The sequence below is a fragment of the Parasteatoda tepidariorum genome, chromosome X2, assembly GCF_043381705.1.
Source record: "Parasteatoda tepidariorum isolate YZ-2023 chromosome X2, CAS_Ptep_4.0, whole genome shotgun sequence".
Classification (NCBI taxonomy): Eukaryota; Metazoa; Arthropoda; class Arachnida; order Araneae; family Theridiidae; genus Parasteatoda; species Parasteatoda tepidariorum.
In genome coordinates this window covers 33,776,906-33,784,631 of record NC_092215.1, presented here as the reverse complement: position 1 = coordinate 33,784,631, position 7,726 = coordinate 33,776,906, and positions in this window count along the sequence as shown.

Genomic DNA, 7,726 nt, shown 5'->3' with positions numbered 1-7,726 from the left:
TTAATTTTTAAATGATATTGATCACCACTATTCTTACAAAAATTAAGCACATATATTAATATGCGTTACTATCCTGGTTGTCAACTTAAGTTTTCTCAAATACAACGTATTTGTTTGCTTAAAATTGAAGTTTTAATTCCATTTTAATACCACTGGGAAAAATGATAATGGAGAGGATTAAAAGTTGGCAGGTATGATACCTGCCAACTTTCACTCTTTCTGAGAATGAATTTTCCAAGTGGCAGTAAAACAATTACCGAAAAATAACCTTACTCAAAAATATATTTATATTTTGACTAGGTTAAAATTCACTGTCGTTAAGATTAGTATGCTTTTATATATTTGTTGTAATTATTTAAACGTAGTGGTGGTCAAACTTATTTATAATTATTATTGTAATTCAAAAATTTTAATGACATGACATGACATGAGTTTCGGTACCACTTTAAATACAAAATTAAAATCTTCCGGAAAAACCGGAAGAGTTGGCAAGTGTGAAATCTGTCTAATATTTGCTAATTTTGTTTGTAGTTATTTACCGTTTGGCCAGACAAGCAAGCCCATAGATGCCAACTTGCTCCGCTTTGCAAAATAGTATTTTCTAGCGGTAACGAAATTTAAGTTATTTTTAGTTTAGTATTTTTAATTTTAATTTTTTTTCCACCACTAAATATCAAAAATTATAAGAATCATATAACATGCAGTCTAAAAGCATTAATTATTTGATTACTGTTTTTAAAAGTAGAAGTAACTATGCTTATTTTACAAGTTATACTATTTAATTCACTGCCACTTTATTAAAACTTTTCCAGAGAGCGGAGCAATAGGCATCCCTGCAAGCCATGTAATATTAGCGTGGCATTCAACGTGTTAAATATTGTTTTCCAAAGAAAGTACATATGCATGAAAATTCCAGCTTGCTAAAGCACTTAATGATAAAGTGGTATTAAAAAAAACAAGAAATGTCTTCTACAATTAACCCAAACTTACTTACTACTTACTTACAGATAAAACTTTTCAAAGACCACGGGAACCCTATGAATATTTAACACGTTCACGCCGGGGTGACCCACCGGTGGGTCACGCTAGATTGTCTCATCTTGGCAGCGCACCGGAGTAAAAACTGGTAACAGTAAATTTCATTTTTTAGTTTTTTTCCGGGAATAATAAAAATCTATAGCTACCAATTGTTTTTAACGGATGCAATTTTAATATTGAATTGCTTTTTCGCCGTGATGAATTTCCTTACAGTGAATTGTTATTGTTGAGAATGGGTTAACTCCTCCCGAATATTATCTAATAATGAAATAGGTCTTCTACCAGTATTTTCTCTTTTCCCGTACCAGCATTTTCATTTTTCCCGGCGTGAACGTGTTAAAAAAGAAAATTTCTATTTAACTTTTAATTAACACGGATCATGGACAAAAGTATCTCATTTAATCTAAATTTTTTCTCATTGCAATATGAATACTGTCCCCTCAATTATTTTCAATGTTTTTCTAACCTTCGCGATAATCTGAGTTTCAAGACCACTGGTGTTTTAAGACAAAAGAGACGGGAAAAAAAAGAAATCAGACCTCATCTTGTCAAAATATCTATTTGCTGATCTACTCGAGCTTCTATCCGGAACTGTTATAAGTTTATTCGTCCATTTTCTCTCAACTTATATCCCTATTGCAGCATCTTCTAATCCTCTTCCATTCTTTTTTCGATTTTTGAAGGTGAAATTGAAATTTTTAGTTGTCTATTTAAGCAGTGAATGGCCCTGAAAGTATAATGCAAATGATTTGCTTTTTTTTTAACAATAGTGATGGAGGTTAAATTTATTTTAATCAAAAAGAATTTTTACAAAAAAATTTAATCATGCCTTTGGTCATAGTTCTGATTACCTAAAATGGTGTTTTTTCAAATAAAAGTATCGACAAGTGTACTTAAAGCTTTTTGTTGAGCATATTAGAAGAAGCAAGTGATATTTTCAGGGATATTTATTAGTCAGGGAATATAACATGAAGTTGTTGCTTCCATATAAATATGTTTAATGTAGCAGATATATTTATTTATTTACTTATTTATTTAATTTTATTCTTTCTTACTTGTTTTTTATTTATTTATTTTTATTTTTTTTGCTTTCACTTAAATTTTAACTTAACTGATCCACCTTAGTTTGAGTACGCTGGCATAATTTTTATTTAAAATTAAGTAGCGTTAAATAAAAAAAGGGGCAAAAAATTTTTGCGCCCCATATTCTTATGTACCCATTTTTTATTTAATTTTACAACTGGCGTTGAACAGTCGATCCGATTCTGCGTTTACAACTATCGATGATCAACTCCGTAGCCTTGAACTTTTGAAGCCTACACAGAAGGCAAGGGAACTAATGGATCAAGCTTGGAACAAACTAGCCTTCAAGATGGAACTAACCCAAACTTGCGCTACATGGAGTGGAAAAACTCGAAAATCTCCCACGGCTAACCCGATGGCAAGGTAATTCTAACGTATGATCCATCAACTACGGAGTATAATTTACGTCAGCACTGTGGTTGGTGCGTGTCGGAAGCAGAATTCGGATCAATCAGCCACAGCTGGGATTCGAACCTGGGTAACCTCATGTGAGGCGTGCACTCTATTCCCTGAGCCACCTCGGGTCTAATAAATCTATAATAAAATAAATCGGATGCCGCATTTTTCCTTTTTAACCTGATTATAACCACTTTGAAAAAAATCAAGTTTCTGGTTCTCAGCTCTTCATTTGTTTATTGATGAGAGAATTGGCATTATTCAAACGCTAGTTACAATATACATTATAAAAATGATGTACCGTTCTATCAGGACATAAATACATGCCTGCCAACTGCTACGCTTTATGTAAAATATTTCATAGAGTGGTAAATCAAAGCTTTCAGAATTTTTGGTAATTTTGACAACATTTTAAAAGCGTCACCACGAATGTGCTGAAACAAAGTGGCGTTGCGCGTGAACTCTTAAATCATTTATATGTAGTGTTGAGGAAAGTATTTTAAATTAATAAAAAATAATACATTGAAACTTTAACTTAGCTACCACTGGAATAAATTTTGGTAAAAAGCGCAATACGTTGATAGATGTTGTATCAACAAGTGATGCAACACAGACCATTGGAGTCAAACTTAATGGCGTGTAAATTGTACATTTTATTTTATGGCAATATTTTCATATGGCACTTATGTATATATAACAATATATACCAAAACGGACAATATTCGTTTAGAATAACACATTCGACTTCTGCCACACCCATACGTCACACCCGTTTACAGGGCGGACCCATTCATACATCCATTCATTCATCCACAGATCGTAATTTTGACCGGAATCAGAGCACGATCGATCTCCCATCCAGTACCCCCAGAGGTATTGATTTGTTATGGGAACATGGAGGACTTTGCGACTCGACAGATTTAACGTGCATCAGTCACTATTTACTACACGGGGAATCTTCGGCCGGCGGTGTTCGGACCCACGAACTCTCGAACATGGGTCCAGCGATCTACAGGCCAGAATGGCTGCATGGCTGCAGTTTTTTACACTTTCTGGTCAAATTGTTTTGCAGAAGTAGAAATATAACGCTTGAAATTTACAATTGTAAACAGCAACTAGTTAAACTGTACAAACACTTAATATTTTTAAGGGATACTATTAGGTCCTTTATATATTTATTTAAAATATTTAGTTATAATGGAGATCTAAAAGTATCAAAGATAAACAACTGGAAAAAAGCCGCCATGGACAGGGGGCTACGTGTGGTTGAGGCAGCCAAGGCCTGTACGGGGCTGTCGTGCTGAAGAAGAAGAAGAATGGATCTAAAGACCTTTATAAGTAGCTTTTATTAGAGGAAAAATATTAACATGCAATTTTTTTTACTGCTTTAAAAATAAAAATAACATTTCCGAACAAAAAACTGGCGGTTATGTAATACTCAGTGTTTATTATTTCTTCTGTAATTGGTTTAATGAAGGCAATGAGACGTTTTTGCGTAATTCAATAAACCTATACATATTAATGAACAAAATTTTGTCTTATTACCCATTCAAGCGCAAAAGATCAAGATTTCTTCACCTTTTTTCAAACTATGTCTTCTATAAGAATGAAAGTTTTTTTTTAATAGATTTCAGCTTCAAGTCTCTCTTTCTGGTGTCTGTTATTTTTCTTGTATTCCACGTATTATCAAATGAAGTGGTAACTCAACCAAAGTCCCCGTCGTAGCTGATAATTCTTCAATTCTTCTAGATTTTCCTGAAGATTTCTCTTTTATATTTGAAGTGATTGCAAAAGTTACAATTTTCTGTTTCATTAGTGGATTCATGAATTAAACTTGGTTTTTTACCAGTGCAACATATGAATCAAAGTATGTTAAGTACTTAAATAAATTTTTTATTTCTGGTGAATGAAATAATGCTTCAAAATGCTTAAATAATGGGAGAAACCAGCAAAGACTAAGCATAAATAGCATTTTCAGATAATTGAATCTCTGAGTTTACTTTCTTGCATTGTAGAATCTCATTCACTATAGTGTTGCTTAAGCCCTTTAAAAGAACTTCATAAAGTCCGCTTTTGATTTAACTTTTCACTAGCTATTAACAAAAATTAATAGCCCTTTCTAATAATTGAATCTCTGAATTTACTTTCTTGCATTGTGGACACTGATAGATAACTGCTGAAATTTCTCAAAACTTATAAACACGTTGAATGCCACTCTAATTTTACATGGCTTGCCCGTCTGGCTGAACGGTAAATAACTGCAAGCTAAATTTTCAAATATTAGGCAGATTTTATTAGTTTTTTGAAAGGTTTATTCTGATATATCTGAAAAAAGTGGTGAATTATATTAGCTTACAAATAGTGGTGGATAAAAATAACTAAATTGAATTCATTAAAGCAAGAATCACGATTAATAAACTACCACTTGAAAATATTTATTCTCCTGTGCGGTGCAAGTTGGCATCTCTTTGTATATAAATAAAACTTTTTTTGTGTGTTTTATATTGCATTAATTTTTTCAAACCATTTTAGTAACGATAATAACATAAAAAATTTGAAATTTACTCAAATTATGTGTTTCTAATAATCTTGGCTTCACAGATCACCGGTGTGTCCCTTCGCGCTACGAACAAACTCAGTCCCGTTCACCGGTGACCCCTATGGCATTCAACATGTTAACTAAGGGACTAGTTTGTTGGGATTTTTTTAGGTAAAAAACTAATACAAACAAAATCTTTTAAAACCTGATTATAACGGTAGTACATTATACGTTTCCCGCCTAAAAAGTGTACTTGGTAAGTCTATTTATTTGCAGACAGCTAGAAAACGCATATTGTACCCTTATCACGTTGCTTGTTTTTACTTATCTATTGTTATCTATGAAAGAAAAACTGCTATCGCTAAAACCTTTTTCCAAACTGTTATCTGAAAGATACTCATCTTTATTAAGGGTGTCTTCTGAGAAAATTTTCGCTCAGCATTTCAAAATTACTCTAAAAAGATACACCTGAATGGAAATGGTTTGATTCGTGAGCAACATTTTAATCTATGAATCTCAATGAAGAATAATAATTCCGTATTCTGCTCAGATTTCACAATTGATGCAGCTCTCACTGATTTCCTGTAACTAAATAATTTGAAGGAATATTGATCATTTTAGTTTTTTAAACTGTTAACGCGCTGAACGCCATGCTAATTTTACATGGCTTGCTCATCTGTCCACGGTAAATAACTACACTCTAAATATGCAAATATCAGACGGATCTTGCTATTTTTTTGGAAGGCTTATCATGAGGTATCTGACAAAAGTGGTGAATTATATAAGCCTACGAATTATGTAGAAATAGTGGTGGATAAAAATCTACTAAACTGAATTTATTAAAAAAAGAATCAAAGCAATTAAGTAAATTTTGAATAAATGTTATGTAATTCCATAAAAGAGTGTAAATTGTATAGTTCTATATCATGCTATACGCTGTCCGCCAGCTGTTTTTCGCGGCCTATGTGAAAGGTCAGTGTCAGCAAGCTGTGGCAGACGCAGCCTAAATGTAATTTTAGTATCAGCCACCGGTGGTTGACGCAGCCTAAATGTAATTTCAGTGTCAGCCACCGGTGGTTGACTTGGTCTAAATGTAATTTTAGTATCAGCCACCGGTGGCTGACGCGGCCTAAATGGAAAGTCCAGTGTCAGCCACCGATGGCTGACGTGTCGCTCAACGTGTTAAACGCGTCATGCTGAATCTGATGAAAATATTTAAAAAACTATTATAATTATTTGTAAAAACTCATAATTTTTCTTTTTAAATGTTTATTAAAAAGGTGGTAATGAAAAACATTTTTGAAGCTTTTATGTTTCCGAAAAGTAAGAAATAGTGTTTAAATTTCCTTGTTTTTTATTACTTTTTCGTAATGTATAATTAAAAAATATAAGGATTTATTGAGAGAAAGTGACTTGCCATACCTGCCAACTCTTCCGGATTTTCCGGAAGATTTTATTTTCCTATTTAAAGTGGTAGTAATTACATACTTTTTTTTCTTTTATAAACTTAATTTTTATATGATATTGATCACCACTATTCTTACAAAAATTAAGCACATATATTAATATGCGTTACTATCGTGGTTGTCAACTTACGTTTTTTCAAATACAACGTATTTATTTGCTTAAAATTGAAGTTTTAATTCCATTTTAATACCACTGGGAAAAATGATAATGGAAGGGATTAAAAGTTGGCAGGTATGACTTGCTACTTTTTTTAGGTACCTTCCGAGTTCATAGAACCCTTAACCCTTTCGCGCCGACTGTCACAAATACTCACTCATACTCATATGTGGTGGATATCTTAGCATCAGCCCCGCCAGGGGCCCTAACTAATTCATCTAAGTGGGAATAAATAATGAATCGCCGAAGCGCAAATGAATGGTTAAACCAGAACTGCTAACTTTTAATCCCTTCCATTATCATTTTTCCCAGTGGTATTAAAATGGAATTAAAACTTCAATTTTAAGCAAACAAATACGTTGCATTTGAAAAAAATTAAGTTGACAACCATGATAATAACGCATATTAATATATAAGCTTAATTTTTGTAAGAATAGTGGTGATCAAAAACATTTTAAAAGTAAATTTATAAAAGAAAAAATAGTATATATTTACTACCACTTTAAATATGAAAATAAAATCTCCCGCAAAGTGCGGGAGAGTTGGCAGGTATGGTTAAACTGTCACAAATACGTGCCAGCAAAAAGCCATATCAATAAAAAGATAAAACTGGTAATCAAAGTAATTCTTTAATAGTTTATTTGTGGGCGGAGTTATAATTGTTTGATTTATTTAATTCACCATTACTTTGCTCAAAATAAAACTATTTAGTTATACTTCGAATTAACATTGATTATATGTATGATTAAACCAACAATAATTAAAGTAAAAGCAAAGTAAGTCTGTCAAATTAGCAACGACTACATTTAAGTTACCGTTTTTTATTTAATTGCAACTTGATTCTGATTTTGCACGAATGCTTTTCTGAATCACCCGTCCCCAAGGGGTTAGAGCATTTTCAAAATCATATCTCAGTTGAAAAATCAGTTTGTATTCATTGATTTTGATTAATTTTGATGAAAGAAAAATATGGTTTAAAAATTCTGTTTTTTAAATCTTAGATTTTTTTTCTCCAGAAAACCATGAAATTTGTATCCAGAATAATTA